Raw genomic sequence first — 14,554 nt, forward strand, 5'->3', positions numbered from 1 at the left:
TAATTATGAGGATCTAGCATAATTTGACCGAATCTAGCATAATTTCGATCAGGTTTTGGAATAATTCCGAGCTGTGAGTCTGGCAACGCTGCTAAAGATATACCACATTGACTTGACACCTAGTCTTCCCTTCCAAGCGCTGCTATCGACTGAAGGAATTAAACTCCCTTTGGCTAAGGCTCTCTCGCTTAGCAATAACTGAACCCTTATTGACTCAACGCGTGGGTGTGTCGATGGTGTGAGCTCTATTTCGCATTTTTGCCACGGCTCAAGACATTTTGGCAGCACTATAACACCCTCGTTGCAATTAACATCATATATCCTTGTGTTTTGTTACCTGCACTTTATTTCATGTACCATGCTCAGATCACCTTCTCCTGTATGCCTAAAAAGATAAATCCTGATGTCCATCTCCCAATGAAACTACCAATAAATGAATGGTCATGACCCCCAAAGAAAGCGTTACCTTCTGCGGCCTACCCATCTTCGGATGGGAATGAAATTGGAATTTAAAAAAGACTAGAAATTAAAAGTTACTCCTCAAAGTTGTTCACCTCTCGAAGAAATACAATCCAAACGACAACAAGTAAACTATAGTAGGTAGATTTATAAAGCTTGTTTTTTTCGATCTCAAATATAATATCTGAAATGTATATCTGTATCAAAAATATAACATACATTTAAAATAGTCATATACTGTATATATTTTCGGTTATAGTGTATCGCTTTGTAAAAATGAAAAAAAAATATTCAAAAACTTTTGCGAGTTGGTTCATCTTTTGAGATTGGTTTTTGTTCGCGATTCAGGATTCAGATTGAGCAAAAAGGAGTTCTTCAAGATTAGGCTCTCGGAATCGTTTCCGGGACTCGTGATTTTCGGGAGAAAATTATGGTTAGAAAATGGCAAAAGTCACGACGGGGAAACAAAAAGACGGGCCAAAACTACGCAACGAAAAAAAAGAAGAAGAAAGGCGTAGCCATCTTATTTATTAAGTTCTGCTGTAGAATAAGCAATTGTACAATATCTCATCTGAAACATAGACGAACTATTAAAGGTGAAATTCGCAAAAGGGGAAGAAAAAGAGATCTTTCATTTTGAAAATAAGCTCCTCATGCTATTAAATTTCAATAAATTTCAAATTCCGAGGATCATCTTTTTCGGATTGTATTCTATTTGAGTTTAGCGTCCTGATCAGCAGCGAGGCTATATAAGACGTGGACCTACACCTTAACGTGGAATCTAAATCACGAGATCCTGCCAGGAATCGAACCCACGCTAAGGCGCGTACGCTATCTACACAGCTACAAGAGAGCTCGATCATCATCATCATCACACTGTGATGATGACACTGTGATGTGTTGTGACTAAATGGGTTTACCATTTTCATGAAAATCAATTTAAAAAAACAACATGTATATGTATGAAACAATGTATGAGCTCCAAATGCAACAGTAGATATATTTAATGTACAGCCATTTCAAGAAAATAAACACCGAACTTCCTTTTGATAGCACTTTACTTGTGCCCATAACATTTTATATAGGTGGCAGTTAAACCATAAAACATTTAATGTTGTACAATATGATATTCATTTTCTGACTATTGTATTTATAAACGGTAAATATCTTAATTCATGATAATTCCTTATAGATGTCAGTTCAGTCCCTGCGCTATAACTTGAATATCTTGATCTAATAGATGTCACTAGCGCATGCGGAAAATTTGACGCTTTGAAATTATTGTAACGATTCAGTTGTAACTTAAAAACTGTATTGTTTCAATCTAATTATTTCAAAAGAGGACAAGAGCCATAACTATATTTAGATTTAAACATTAACATTTGTGTAACAACTGTATGTTGGTTGGTGAGCAAACTAAAAACAAAAGTCAAACAATATTAGAGCCATACAGGTTTACTTTTGACCCACCACTAGAAAGAGTTGTTCAAAAATTACTCTCCTCATTGTCCCCTAAAATGTCTCCACTGGGCGACAGAAAATATATAACTCGGCATAGGCAAAATTTAAGGGGGCCACGATAAGTAATTACTGAAAAATTACAATTTTACGATTTGCGTATAAATACGGCTTCCGGATGTGTAGAATAAAAACTACAGTGCCAAAAACAGCCTGTGCTAGGTGGTAACTCAAAAACATGTAAACTGTCTAAACTAGGCAGGGCAGAGCGAAGCTGGCGGACCTGAGCGGGGGTGAGGCGGAAGGGAACAGGCGCGTCAGCGATGGTGGGTATGTGTAAGCGAGGATAGTCTAAAGAAGTGGATTTTGGCAATGATACAAGTTTCAATAGCAGTTGTCATGGTTTCATGCTAGTAACGCTCCACTTGTACAAATAAAATGCAGGTTCTGTACACTATGTAGAAATATGCCGCCGGTGGAAAATAGCATCTAATAGAGCCATCTTTCATTTGCACTCACTTATTTTATCTGTTGTAAAGCATTGTAATGATTTCACACTAGCAAGCCTACACTTGTAAACCTAAAATAAAGCTGTATTACTATGTATTTAATTCTGTCGCCCGCAGAAATTTGTTCCTTATAAACATGTCTTTTCATTCAAAACATTGAATTTTATCTATAAATCTTCCAGAATGAGGTATGCCAAAACTACACTTATACCATTGGAGCTTATAATTATCTCGATTTTAGGGCTCGATAACAACAGTAGAGGTGTCTTAGTCTTTATTTTTAAATATATGATATTGTGAATTTAGAACAGTATCTAGAATACCTGAATAGTTTATGGAACATGCATTTCCGACTGGCAGATGAATGACCTAAGAGTTCGGTTTTAAACTCTGAGATTAGCTGAAATACAATGAAGAGAGAAAAGGAAGAGATGAAGTAAGGGAATAAGTGTTGCCAGTATACACGTAGACATGAATTCATGAGTGGTATAGCTGCAAAAACATTGCGTATGCTATTGAAGTTCTCCTTTACCTGTCTTTTTCTTTATCAATGTCAGATTACCTCTCAGTTCCTTCCCCTCTCATTGAGAAGGCGATAATAAAACACTGTGACGTTACAGAGCATCAATTGAAAATGATTGTCATAGAGAAATAATTTAGGCCATTAATTGTAAGTTTTTGTATTAAAGTGATCACTCGAAATGGTATTAAAAAAAATGCAACCTACTATATGAAGCCTTCCAGTACCATTTGTTATTTCTACTGTATACATATATCCATACATAGGTTACCGAAGATTAAAATTTTCAATGTGAAAGATTTTCAAATGAAATGCAATGAAATCTTTAAGTTTTACGTCCTGCGGTTATGCCGATTAGGCTAAAGGAGACAATGACGAGGAGTAATGAATGAAATGGTGGAATGAAGAAACTGGGAGGAAACGGGAGAACCCAGTGAAAACCCACGCACACGGTGTTTGTCCACCACAAAGTTCACTTGGCGGGGGCTGGGATCGAACCTGGGACCCCAAGCACCAGAGGGGAACGTTCTACCTCTTTTTTAAACTACCTGACTTAATTTTCGATTACCACCACTTTTCAGGACTAGACTCGACAGGGACACGAACACAGAAACATCAAGGATAGTTAAAATTGCACCCTTGCTATTACAGAGGGACTCGAACCCCAAATTAGCTTCACCTCACGATCATTAGCCTAGCGCTTCAGACCATACATACACCCACTCGGCTACACCCACCGGTATATTGAGCCACCGCGGCCCCCGTGAAAGATTTGATTCCCGATGGGAGGTCATGTGATTCAAGTCACATATTAATTAGTAGAAGTAGTAGGTCCATGTTTCATAGTGTGGTGACATGGATCGTCAGCTAATGATAAAGGTTTCAATACTTATGTAACAGTAATATGATAACGATAGAGAAAGATTTCCGTTTAATATAAATTATTTTAAAAATAAATTTCAGTAATAACGAAACACTTCAGCCGTGTAAATAATGTTCTAATAAGTTACTAATAATGCCAGATCTGAGTCTGAGGAAATGTGGGTGTTCATTTCTCCTAACTAGGTGATGTTGGCATTGTTTCGTCCGCCCAGCGTCGTGAAGACAATTGGGAAGCTGCTTGAAACAATGAAGTAGTGAACTCTGGCCTAGAAAGCCAGTATTAACGGTGAGTGCAGGCGCGGATTCAGGGGGAAGGGACGATCGGAGCGATTGCTCCCCCCCAAGAAGAGGAAATTTTCTTATTTTATATATAAATAAAACCCATCTCAAAGTTTGGAGCTCTTAAAAGTAGCTCTAAGTACCAGTATTACAACCCACCGCCCCCCCCCCCGAAGTCCGTCCTGGATCCGCCCCTGGGTGAGAGGGGGTGAATGTGCTGACCATACATGACGCTAAAGGTATGAGTGCCACAAGTCGGATGGAAGGCTTCAGCTCCCTTAGGACTGTTACACCGGCCTTTAGTTTTTTCTTTTTACAAAAAAAAAAAAAAAAAAAAAAAAAAAACAGTTGTACAATTAGTGTTGTATAGGTTAGTAACAATAATGCACCTGCTCTGCAGTTAATATTTAATAGTTATTAATACTTGTATAATTTAAAGATACCTACTTACTGATAACAAAACATCAGTTCTACAACTAATCTAGGCCTATAATTTATTAATAATATAACATTTATTGTACAATTTATGTTCTATAAGATATTCGTGAAACGTATTCAGCGTTGTCAGATCTAGCATAATGATGCTAGATCTAGCATAATTTGTATGTCTTTAGCATCTAGCATCTTGCTTTTAGCATCCTGCCCAAATCTAGCATAATTTCAGCAAGTTGATCAAAAAGCCGTAAAACCTGGAGATGAGAAAGAAGTTGGTCGTGGGAAGAAAAAGAACGGCAGAAATGTATCCTCTTCCATTGATTCATACAGTCGGTAAACTATACAGGCAGTTTCATTTTCCGAAGTAAGTTAGAAACGGCTTTTCCTTCTTCTTCTTCTTCTTCTTCTTTTTTTTTTTTTGTGGCTCCACCCAGGGTTTTCTAATCCTTTAACTGCGAGGCATGGATGGAGCTATGGGGGCCATTTTCCCTCCAACTTTTCGACAACTTCACTATCTTTATTTCTGATTTCATGACCATCTTTATTCCTGAAATGAAAAGTCCGAGACCGACCAAAAGTCTGCCGCCCCCCCAAGCAGACAATTTCCAACTCCGCTTATGTTGCGAGGTAATTTTCTTTTAAAATATGTAAACAAACACTTTGCATTCATTTATACGATATCTACGCCATTGAGTCTGGCAACGACTGCACTAGTTTAGTTGAATTAAAGCTTTGGTGCGTGAAGTATTGAGTTCTATCCTCGCATTCTTGCGCTCTGCGTATTTTAAGTTATGTTATCGTATCTCAACTTCGGTTTTTTTTTCTTTTAGAACTCCTGAATTAGTAATTATGAGGATCTAACATAATTTGACCGAATCTAGCATAATTTCGATCAGGTTTTGGATTAATTCCGAGCTGTGAGTCTGGCAACGCTGAACGTATTCTATATAATGAAACATTTGTTGTCCAAGTTAACAAGTGATGTTCGGCAGATATTTCCCATTATCTCATCGAAATTGTTTCTTTATCGTTGATTGCAGCCGACTCCATTATTTGCTGCTCCTCAGATGGCAACTCAGATTGTGTGATTTAATGCTGTGAAACACTTTACCTCTAAGAACTGCTACTTTACCAATGATAGTACTTATGCTTCAAATTATTTACTCTTCTGCAAAATTGAAAACTGCAATTGTTACCGCCCGGAAATGAGTTACAATGAACATACTAAGACAAATATGGCAGAGTTCTGTTATGTGATTTTTCAGTTTAAATAAATTTCATCGAAGTACACGTGAACAACAAAATAATTATATCGTTCCACTCGAACTTTTTTAAAATGTTAAGATAAATGTTTGAGTCGTGGTATAATTCATTTCACCAGTGACGTAGACATAGACTGGTGAATTCATGGAAATTGTAAAGACACAGAGGAATGCATCAGAATCTGTTTGGCTTCAGAGATGTCGAGAATATTGGGATTATTAAGAGGAAAGCTGGGGCGTAATATGGGAAATTACAGGAAGACGAAAGAAAATTCTTTATTTCATCAGTTCAATTTAAGCACATAGTATCTAGCTACTGCATTTTTTCAAATGCAAGATGAATTTTTTATTGCCGCAATTTCGTGCTCAAAAATATGGAGTCTTCTTGCTTTCATGACATACACAGCGGAGTTATTCTTTACCGAACAGATTCAAGAAGTTATCTGTTCCTCTTTCTAACCTACCACTTTAGCCTTGAACGATTACAGATTCAGTGGATCTTTTCAGTGAGAAAGAGTAAAGCAGGTGGTTTCTATCTTATTTGATTTTCAGTGTAGTTTTATAGTAAGTTATAAAAAAATATACCCAGTATGCATTGCAGATGTATTTTTTGTAATCCTTTGTTTCAATATAGTTTAAAGAATTCGAAGGATTATCCCTACAGTTTTAAAGAGACGGCATTAGATTCTGTTCGATATCCAGCGAATTAATGAATGGGTATTACCCACCTCCTAAGGTTTCTACTTTATATTATCCTCCGACCTCTTATTATTCTATACCCAAATGACCTCTTTCCCTAAGGCTTCCGAAAAAGAAATCCATCCATTTCACGCGTATTCCCCATAAGAACATGACTCATTCTCTGAATCTTTCTGCAATTTACTAAATTAATAAGTCTGCTTGTTTATTTTTTCCGTGTTACACACTATTTTTCATTTTTTCCCAAAACTTAGTTTCCAAAAGTTCTGAGACTATACACGACGACTTTTCGTTGTTTTAATGACTGCTAACGCTTCGGTACCTAAAATATACATTACCTCATTTCGTCTTATTCTTTTTAACACATTCAATAGATCGGTGGTTACAGAACTTGGGGAAGCTCTTCAGAGAAAGGAAATACCACCAAAGAGTAAGAGGATACTAAAATACAATGAAATGTGAAATCATTTTTGAACCGCAAAGATGCACTGAGAAAAAAAAAGTATTTGGAGTACGTGAAAACGTAGGTTACATATATAAATCCTGTAGTTTTTGAATTTAACTTACAGTAAACGTATAACTGAAAAAGTATAACTTATACCTACTTTCTGTATAAGTGTTCCGAACAAACGTACTTTCCGTATGAACAGAAGAACTGTATATAGGCGGTCAGAATCTCACACACAGGTGGACGTACGTAACATATAGCTGATATATTTAACATAAATATATGTATGTAATATATGGAAGACTGTTAAATGTCATACATTCTGCAACGGGCATGATGTAACATCTAAGCAGGAAAAGTATGTAGCATATGGATAACGTATGTTTCGTACTGATTCCCGTAGTAAATATAAGGATTCCGTATATTTGTACAATATAGCGCTACGGGTTTTTCTGTTTGTCAGATTTTTTTTTTATTTTCACCACAATTACTAAAACTTTGTACTGAACAAAATTCACACTACATATTTAGATTTTGTTTTTTCATTTAAAATGTTCAGTAATATTGACTAAAAGATATAATAATAATAATAATAATAATAATAATAATAATAATAATAATAATAATAATAATAATAATAATAATAATAATAATAATAATAATAAAAGATGAAAGTAACAATGATTACAATCAAATCTCTAAAACATCTAGAGAATGATTTTAGTGGAAACAGCAAATAACTCAACTGTATTGTAATTTATATACACTTAATTTATATAAATGTTTTTATTTTAAAATTAACGTAAAACAACGACATTAAGCTCTAAGTTAGAAGATGGGACGCAGTGACTCAGTCGTAGAGCGTTCACCTCTGGTGCGTGGGGTCCCTGGTTCGATCCCAGCTCGCGTTAAGTAAACTTTGTGTTGGAAAAACGCTTGCACGTGGGTTTTCTCGGGGTTCTCCCACTTTCTTCATTCCATTCATTTCTCATCATTGCCGTCTTCTTTCGTCTAGCCGGTATAATCGTGGGATGTAAAACGGAAATATTTCATTTCATTTAATTTTCTAAGTTAGAAGATTAAAATTACACCTCTTTGTGAATAGGTATTATTATTATTATCGCTTACAGAGGTGAAAAAAATTTGCTCGCTTGGTTGTTATCACAGTCTTAAGATTGCAGCGTACAATTAAATAGGATATATTCATTAGCAAAACTCACATTAGATAACTTTCGTATTTTCTTTTTTTTTTCAGGACATGAGGGTATAATTTCGAAATTAATTGCAATGCTAACATCCAATGGGTACCTAAACCTAGGAATACACATGTAATGTCTTCTCAGAGCATCAGGGACCAACTTTTCACATCCATACAATAGTATGGAATGAATTATAATTTTACTTTTTTTTTTCTGTTAGCCGCGACATTATAACGTTTCGCACAGCATAATAATAATAATAATAATAATAATAATAATAATAATAATAATAATAATAATAATAATAATAATAATAATAATAATAATAATAAAGAGACTAAACCATAACTAAGTTATTTTCAACGTAAAACTAAGTATAGGGTAGACGCAACATCCGTAGAATTGGGCTTATTTAGGTAGATATAGAAATTCAGCTATTTATTTATTTATTTATTTGAATAGATACACGTATTGTAAAATTCTCTTATTTGCCAGACGAACGAATGAACTACAGAAATTGGAAATATTATTGGTCTTTTGTTGAACATTCAGTGTGCGTTTGAACCAAGGAAAAAAAATTACCTTTACCTTTCAGAGATCCAAACGGGAAAATGATAAAAGAAAAAAAATCAAAATAGCTCACATTTTCTGGCGAAAGAGATTTATATATATATATATATATATATATATATATATATATATATATATATATATATATATATATATATATATATTAAAAAGTAGTAAAGGCAAGGAATATATACAGTTGCTGAGAGCTCTTTTGGTCGTCTGTCTGAAAACCATTTGGTGTTTCTCTTCATCTTAACCTTTGACTTTTAACTTCTGTCTTTTGGTTTATGTATTGAATATGAAACAGAAAATGTAAGATGAAAGTAGCTTTCTTTCTTTTCGTGTTTTCCTTTTACTTTGTGTTTATTGTGCACTAAAAGTTAAATACTATTCACAAATAATAAAATACAAAATTCTCTTATTTAAACGTAAACGTTCTGATTTATTAATTTCGACTTTCGTTTAGAAAATAACTAAAAAATATAGGAGTTTTTTCTATCATTTTTTAAAATGATAAAAAAAACTCCTATACTTTTCAAGGAAAATAAGTGGATTTATTTATTAAGGGTTATTCATAATTGAGGCGGTATATGGAAAAAGGGCATATACGCAAAAATACTATTTCGAGAAAATCGCTAACAAAGTTTTCATTGTTGAATACATAAATGCATAGTGCTTATTTCATTGGGTACCTATCATAAAAATAAACTTTGGAATTTAATGTATGGAATTATAGACATTTATACTTGCTGTGTTGAAAAAATATTTCAGAACGATGTAATCTAAAAAACACTTTATATGCCCTTTTTCCATAGATACAAATGTAATAACCAAATTACTTACATTATACAATGTTTATTACCAAATTTGCATACAATAAACATGGCATCAAATTGCAAATGCTTCCAGAAGGTGAAGTCTAACGATCAAATAATTTTTCCAGCCACTCTTTGTCTTCGTCCTTCAGAAATCTGTATCGAGCTCTTACATCTTTGATTTTTAGGCGGTTGAGCTCTGGATACGGCATGCTTTCAAGGTCAAGATGTATACGGTCTCGCGGTGCCCTCTGATTCCAAAAAATGAATGGCTTATACACAGGGAGGTAATTTTCGGAACAAAGCAGAGAGCCAGATTGGTTCACCTTTATCATGACATATTTCATAATCGTAAATGTGTGGCGGTTGGAGACAGGTTTGGATAGGAACAAATGGCTTAATCCGTTCTCCCATTCTTTCAATAAATTTCTATCCATTAGAACTTGAAACGGACTGGGGTTGCGTCTGCAGCAGACCATCGCAGTAAGATATGGTTTCGCTGTTGCTATGACTTCCTTTTTGCTGATGTGCTTCCTAATAAGTCCAAAATTGCGATCGCATTGTGAAAATGAGTGTCCACGTACTGGAAAAACTTGTATTATTTCAAGATCATTGGTCTTGGCAAACCACGCTAAGAATTTGAGAATGGTGAGGTTCCGATTTTGACCTCCAGCTGCATCACAAAACAATACAATCGTCTTGACATTGGAGTATTCTTGAAGTTTCTTCACTAAACAGTCATACAAAAAAGAAGCCACTGAATTAGCATTCTTCTTACCATCAGTTTCCATGAACAATAACAGTACGATGTATCATCATTGAAAACATGCACATTGAAACAATAGAGCCACAGTAGTCGTTTGTAAAACTGTGTGTTTACGTTTAGGCGTGGAACAGGAAAATTTTGAGCATAATCAAATTCCATCACTAAATAAGACATATCCTGTTTTGCTTTCTGCACATAATGATTCCTTATTTCTTTCGTCTTGCTGCCTTGCGTTTATGAAGTGCATAACATAATGCACATTCAGCGCCGGGATTGTCTTTCAACGTCAGTTCACATGCAGCACAGTAATCACAAGTGTCGGTTTTGGGTCTAACAAAGGCATATGAAAATTCAGTGGAAAAGTAGCGGAAATATGTTTTGTAGTTCATACGTAGATTAGTGCCAGATTTCTCTTTGTAATATTCGCGGAAAAGCTCATAAAGTTTCTTTGTCGATAGATTAGGATTCTCAAAGTATTTTAGATTAGTCTTATGCGAGCAATAATGACTGCAGTCACTGGGTATAGTATTTAAATGTTCTGCCATTAGCTCCAACACATTGTTTTGCAGTTTATGAGGCCTATTCGCGTGAGACTCCCTTACTTCCCTGAAGTCTGCATTTGCCAGTAGTTTAATTTGAATAACACGCAGCCGCTTCACGGACACTAGTAACAATTTTGGTATGAACTGCTGACATACCGGCATTTTTCTTCCGTTAACACACAACGAATACGACCAAGTGTGCAAACGTTCCTTCTTGGGATTCACAGTCCTCTTTCCAGACGACGTTTTGCTTCGTTCCATACAGTTAGCTAAAAATGAGTCCTGGCATGATTTCTCCTGTTGATTGTAAAATCCTGCAAATATTTCGTTTTGTGTATCCACAGAAAACTGTTCCCAACATGATTTAAGACAACAGTTAGAACAATACCTGAAATTTTTGCTGCTGATACGTTTCCCTCCAGCATTGACATACTCTTCGCCTCGAAGATGCTTACGCTTAATATCTTCTTTCTTCTTGTTTCTTCGCTGAATATATATTTTCTTACCCTTCTTTTTGCTTTCCGCAATACTAGAATCATTGCTGTTACTAGCGTTCATGTTTAGATTTAAGATATAATCACCACGAAACACAATGGACTGCAGTACGAATCTATTACCGCCAAAATACAACTCTGCACACGACACAAAAACAGGAGTACCAACCTCAATTTTTAAAATTTCTTGATGAAAATTTCACCACATATTCTTGAAAGACTGGAGAATTCGATAAAATGATCTCCGGAAAAAGGGCATATAGCAATATATGCCCTTTTTCCATATACCGCCTCAATTCCATTTGGGATTTCAAATGTCAATAATGAAACAACCATGATGGATAGGGCAAATTGATTTATACAGGAAGTTGCAGAATCCCAACAAAGGACTATACGGAGGTGGTTGTAGATTTAACCACTAGAGGGCAAGCGACAGTAACATGAACAACAAAGATTAGCACTTACTGGTGAAATGAAGTCTTACTGGATTTTACAATACGCTAAATTCTAATTAATTATGTACCGACACAACCCCGATTTTGTGCCAAATATCACACTGAAACATCTGTAAACATAACAGATTAACCAGAACTGGGGAATATAATCACAGAAGCATTTGTTGATATTAACCATCACAGGGTTGAAAAGTGTGGAGCAAAAACCATAATACGAGATATACATTTGTCGAGTTTTTGTGGTATGTAACACTCTTGGAAAGTTTCTGTGAGTAAATTCTATTGAGTAACTTTACTATGATCACAGTTGTTTCAATATTCAAGTTCGAAATCTCGAAGGGAACTAGATGAATAACTTTATATTATACTAAACTGTATTTTGGGGTCTTGATTGTGCAAAAGAAACTTAAGGAGCTGTAGCAGCAATATATTGCATTATTTCAATAACATTTTGTTATAAATCAAGCTCGACAGAATGTAACTTGTCATATATCTTGCTCAAATAAGGCTTTGATATCAATATCCATGTACCGCAGTCCAATAAAAAAAAACTATTTTTTTTGTAAGAAAGGAGTTTAATAATTAAATTAACATTCATTCTATATGAAATAAAAAATCAAATTTAGATAAGAGTCCCTTTCATTCAACTATCCACTCTTTATGTCCTTGATCTGGTTTTCCTAAAAATAAAGTCATTCACATAGGATGGTATACGAATATTGCGATCAACGAAACTCATCTTGACCAAACGTAGCATGATAATAGAGCTGGATGAGGTAAGTGTCCATATGAAATGCTTTGCAAGGCTTTGGTTCCTAGTTATGAATCGTAAAACTTGGGGGTTGGACTTGACAATTTTTTTTTTTTTTTTTTAACAATCTCTGCTATTCAGAACAAAAATACAGTACATGGAGTCCTATTTAATGTTAATTTGAGGCATAAGAAGGTAATTTATTGGACGTTGAATAGCTGTGTTTACTTTGTAATAAATATTTGCTAAAAAAAAAATCACTGAAGGCCGAATACTTTCCTCAACAAGGAAACTTACTGAAGCATGTGTAAATACGGTACCCTAAATTAAGGTTATTTGCATGTGTTTTACATTATTCTGTGTTTTCTTGTTATTTTTTTTTATATCCTCTGTATTAGACAACCCTAAAATATCATGAAATCACACATACGGTATCTCGAGCATGCAACTGAATTATTTACTAACCAGTTTTGTAGTAGGGCTCATTAAAGTAACGCGTGCTTTTACCTTGAAGAACACTGGTTTGATTCTTGCCGTTGATTCCTTTTCTTAGAAAGTCTTACCTCAATGATACACGCAGAAAACCACAGGTTAATTGCAGATTTGAAAATCCTGTCGACCGTTACCTCGGACAAAAAAATATTCTCAATAGTACAGACTCTTATTGTTCGAAGAAAATTACGTGTTAATTTGCACTCACATTAACTCAAAGTTTGGAAAATTTGAACGAAGTCCAGGAGCATAAATCAAATAGCACTTCTTAGTTTCACTTTACCGATCACTAGAAACCGAACACTAGAATTTCATACCATACACAAAATATTTTCTCACTGCACTATACACCTATTTGAGATATGCACTATTGCTACAAATTGCACATTAAAGGACGTGACTTATATCGCACTTAGATAAATCTATGATGCTCATTCAATTAAGTTCGTCTAGTACATTGAAATATATGGAACAAACTCAACAGTAAAGAACCGAATTTTAGGTGCAAAAATGTGCTAGGAAAAAAGGAATAAAAGATGCTGAAAAATCATTCAAAAAGGTGCAAAAATATGCTAATAGGATATTTTTATTAAGTGCTGTTACAGTTACATGAATATTCTTCATTCATTACACCAGCACACATTGTTAAAATCATGGCTTTGAACATTTGACATAAATTGTAAAAATTGTTTATTTAATCTCATAATCTTGTACAACATTCAACATTCTTATCATAAAATTGTGGTTAAAGCCAACTCAGAATAAAAAAATAAAAGAAAGAGAGAGAAAGAAAACATTAATTTAGCAATATTGTGGCTTGAGAAACCGTTACATACTATTGGTTTTCAGAAACTGGTAATATTTGATTATGCACATTTCTATATTTTCGAATGTTAGTTTCTGTCGCTTGGAGCTCAAAAGACCCTTGTATGTGGCGAAACTTCGCTCGGCATCAACGGAAACCAGTAGTGCATATCTTGTGAACACATGGACAAGAAGTTCAGTTGACGTTGCAAAGGTTTCTACATCCAAATTGTTTCGCAAAATCTGTTCAAGTTTGTCCCTAGCAAATCCGTCAAAATTGCGTCTAAATTTATGGTTTATTATGTGTAAACCAGGTTGAAAATAAAATATATTGTTCTGTCCATTTTTTTAAAAAAGAGATAGAAAAGAAGAGACAATAAAAGTGCTGAAGGCTAAAAGAAGTTAAAAAGGGGAAATTTTTATTAATTTAGCAAAAAAAGGTGCACCATTCACGGAAAAGTTTCATTCATTTCATTTCAGTTCGTTTTATGGCAGGAAATACATATTTTGAACTTCGGTTGTTTAACAATACATTTTTATAAAAGGTGCTGCATTTTAAAATCCGCCTTCTAGATCAGTATGTAATTTTATGAAACAATGCATTTCAGGATTAGAGTAAATATTATATAATATATGAAAATATAGTTGGCAAATATGAGCAAAATTACAATAGTTATTATAAATCCCTATAGCTACCAGGGTTTGAAACACAAAT

At 34.5% G+C, this 14,554-nt stretch overlaps 1 protein-coding gene across 1 annotated transcript in view; it reads right to left on the reverse strand.

Moving 5' to 3' along the window:
• Nucleotides 1-14,554, reverse strand: part of LOC145668636 (solute carrier family 7 member 14-like) — a 765,309-nt gene that overhangs the window by 214,856 nt on the left and 535,899 nt on the right. The window lies entirely within an intron of this gene.

This window comes from Thermobia domestica, chromosome 13 (genome assembly GCF_964235325.1).
Source record: "Thermobia domestica chromosome 13, izTheDome1.hap1.1, whole genome shotgun sequence".
In the NCBI taxonomy this organism is placed as follows: Eukaryota; Metazoa; Arthropoda; class Insecta; order Zygentoma; family Lepismatidae; genus Thermobia; species Thermobia domestica.